Raw genomic sequence first — 3,770 nt, 5'->3', positions numbered from 1 at the left:
GTGTTTTCAATTAGTAGTGATTTGATTACAGGTTTAAATTAAGTAGTTAGGTCAACATTAATTAGATTGTATAATGAGAGTGTATATTAAATGATAATATCCTGAACAGGTCCAAATTTAAATGACGACCTTTCAATAGTAGATAAAAATTAAGACCCTAAATTAATAGATAAGATGTTTTAAACCAAATGAACCCGTTCCATACACTCCGTAACATCTAAGATGGCTTTCTGGTTCCACACATGCTCTATGACCGGAGGTTTTGCTGGTTGGTCTATAGCCATCTAACTTTAATGCCTTAGAGCATCTTTAACCCATAGCACTATTTTAGTGTCAAAACTACACTATTTTGGTGTAGTTTTGACAAAAAAAAAAAAATTATTCTCCAACCACAACACTAAACTTCACACCAAAAGTTATTTTATAATATTATATATATTTAACTTTTTATTTATCATTTATTTAATTGTACAATTTATTAATAAAATAAGTAAATAGTGTTTTAGTGGAGTGAATAGTGTTATAGTGCAGTGAATAGTGTCACACCAAATTTGGTGTAAAATTATAGTGTGATACTAAAATGGTGTGATTTTTGCAGTTGGATTGGAAAAGGTTTTAGTGTCAAAATCACACTAAAATTGTGTTTTGGAGTTGGGTTGGAGATGGCAAATTACAATTTAACCTAAAGGCCCATAGAGATGACAGATACTGGGCCGCCTGTTGTAGGAAAGTAAGAAGGATTCTCGTCAATATATAAAATCGTTATTATGTAGAAGACTGCATCTTCGAGTGATATTCTTCTAGAAGATGGGGGTTCTGGTCGGTGTGGTTAGGTATGTGTTTGAATTCGACATTGAAGAAGGAAGAGTGTAAAAATTCGCAGAGATGGACGTTGTGAGATACGGATACCGAAGGTGAAGGAGAGCGTAGGAGAAAGTAAATTTTAAGATTTTTTGAAATTTGAATTGGTGCGTTTTTTATCGGCCTAATTTATAAATTCCGTTAGGCCCATATTGAAACCCATCTAATATGCCGGACCGTTGAGAGTGAAGTAAGATCGTACGGTTGAGAGTAGTGAAAATTGCAGGACCGTCCGATTGGAGTATCTAACGGATCAACAAAAGATCTCATACCGGCTCGGCTCTGGTATTTGAATATATAATATCCGTTAGGAGCCGATTGCAAATGAAGACATACTTCTCGTCTCGTCTCTCTCTATCTCTTCTTACAAACTGGTGAGATTCTTAGATTAGTATGCTTTTTTCGATTTCTCTAATCTCTAGATCTCGAATTTGCTCTTGTTCGTTCTCATCTTGTTTAGGGTTCGCGTTAAACTAATGCGATCGTGCTATCTTGTTTTGCAATTTTGTGAGTTAGGGTTTCAAGTTTCCTTAATCGTTCGTTGTTTGTTTTAGTGATGTTGAATCTACACGGAAGCGCTCGTCGTTGAGGTACTTTTCTGTCTTTTGCTAGAGTTTGATCGTGCTTTAGATTTGGGGTATTTGAAGTTTATTCATGGATGGGACTTGCGAGTTACGATTGATCATACAAAGTGAACAGATTGAACGATTACTTTAATTTAAAGGTTGATGTGAATATATATATTGGTGAATCAATATTCAAAGAGAGATTTTGGGTTGTTTTGAGTTGTAAGTTTGTTCTTCTAGTTGTTTGCAACCGTAGAAGCAATAATGTCTCTCTCACTTTAGTCTCTCTTTGTTTCTTTTCTTCAGTGTGTGTTTGTGTGGAGAAGCCATATCAACTGAAGATAAGTTCGAATCTGTGAGCCGAACAGCCGAAGCAACAAAACAGATAAGCTCTTTTTACTTCCTCTTTTTTTTTTTGTTTTCTTGATTGAACAACAAAATTCGTCTTTTAATAAGATTTTCAAAGGTTTTTATCCAATCCAAGATATGAGCTTTTTTTTTGCTTTGGTTTTTATCAAAACAGAGAAGCTTTTTTTTTTGGTTTTTCATCAAACCCCAAATAGGAGCATAGGTAGAGACACTAATCTAATAGTGTGCTGACATATTCTTATTTGGGGACATTGTCCGGTTGCCTGATGCCTAGACCCATAGAAATTATTAAATCATGGCCCCAACAACTATTGGTTGGTGGTAGCGCATGTCCAAAAGATGGAAAGTGCCTGGTTGGTGGTAGTTATATGGACTGGATTGCGTCGTCCCACAAGGCCCATCAGTTAGTAGGCCCGGCTCGCTAGAATACGGATTGTCGGCTCAGCTCGGTGACGGAACATGGGAACGGCTCTCGACTGCTTTTAAAGCGACTCGAGCGAGCGACTAAAAGCACTCCCCTCAACGGCTTGACGAAGCGCTTTATTCTGAAGGCCCAAGGAGATAAGACGAACTAGGTCAAGAGGATCGGATCGACTATATAAGGAAGGCTAGAAGCACCAAGAAAGGGATCCGAAATCGACTACACATACTTTCGGCAGTTAGAACTAGGGTTCATTTTCTCTTTCTCGCTGACTTGTATTTCCCGGCGAAATAGCTGTCGTCGATTTTCTTTCTACCGCACATTTCCTTATTTGTAAACCGACTAAACATTATCTGATCTAATAAACGTTTTTGCCTCGACCCACCGACGAGCTCTCGTCTCTTTTACTAGTTTCCGACAGTTCTTGGTTCAAACAGTTGGCGCCCACCGTGGTTCAAAGCCGTTGTCTCGAAAGTGCACGTCCCAGACGTCATCCCCGTCGACGCCTTGATGAACACTCTCTTCGTCCATTCCGTGTTCTGAGATGATCTTTATCGAAACCCTACCAAGTCACTTCAAGATGCTATCGCCAGATCGAACAACTTCATCCGAGTGGAAGAAGATACAGCGGCGATATTAAAGAAAAAGAACGCAACTACACCGGCGGTCCCAAAAACTAGTGAAGCGCGACAAGAACCTCGATAGCACGCTCCCGGAAACAAAACAAACCAAAAGAAAAAATTTCTTTATGTCGTCAACAAAGACAAACTCTCGGGATCAACGGTCGTCGGGCGCGAAAAAGGATGAAACCACTGGGACGGAGAGGCCGACGAGAAGCTGCAAATCCTTCGGCACCTTCGAGTTCGAGTCCTAACTCGGCCGACCTTAATCAATGGTGCAGCTACCACAAGTCTAAGGCGCATGACATGAAAGATTGTAGGCATTTGGTCGACGCCTTGTTCACATCCTACGAGAAAGGAACAGCAAACGTCGAGCTACCTAAGCTGAGGCTGAATAACGCCAAGAGCTGGAGCAAAAACAAAGAAAAGAAAGCACAGAGGCCCCATGACAAGGCTGCTCAGACCGGCGCATGACCAAAACATGCAGAGGATGACAAATCCGACGAACGAGAAACATGCGAAGTGTCCGCCGATGACGAACAACCCCACAATCAATGATGGGTCCAAGTCATCCTCGCCCGACCAAGTTATTCCTCCAATGAGGAAGGAGATACTGAAGCTCAAGACACTCACGATTGTTTGGTGGAACGATCGAGCGAAAAGAGTAGTGCGAGCGAAGCATGCGACTTAAGGAGCAAACTCAAGCGAAAAGAGTCGACAGTACCAGCGTTCAACCTAACCTGAGGCCTCGATTCATCGACCTCCGCGACCAGCTCAACTCAAAACCGGAGGACCTCATAATCAAACTCAATCGACCGAAGCGTTCCGACATAAGGCGAAAGTTGGAAGAATCAAGGGCCTTCGACAAGCCCGAACCTATCATCGAAGATCTGTCCGACGATCTAAGGACCCAACTCCGAAACAAGCGAACGG

The 3,770-nt window shown here is 41.2% G+C and overlaps 1 long non-coding RNA gene across 1 annotated transcript; it reads left to right on the top strand.

Annotated features, from left to right (window-relative positions):
* Nucleotides 1-263: 263 nt before the first annotated feature.
* LOC125581453 lies at nt 264-2,597 on the top strand. The gene is made up of 2 exons (XR_007319060.1): nt 264-1,451; nt 1,734-2,597. It is a non-coding gene; the product is annotated as an uncharacterized LOC125581453 (long non-coding RNA).
* The last annotated feature ends 1,173 nt before the right edge of the window (nt 2,598-3,770 follow it).

This window comes from Brassica napus, chromosome C2 (assembly GCF_020379485.1).
Source record: "Brassica napus cultivar Da-Ae chromosome C2, Da-Ae, whole genome shotgun sequence".
Lineage (NCBI taxonomy): Eukaryota > Viridiplantae > Streptophyta > Magnoliopsida > Brassicales > Brassicaceae > Brassica > Brassica napus.
The sequence above is the reverse complement of the archived record's forward strand: the minus strand, read 5'-3'. Positions and strand labels throughout refer to the sequence as shown.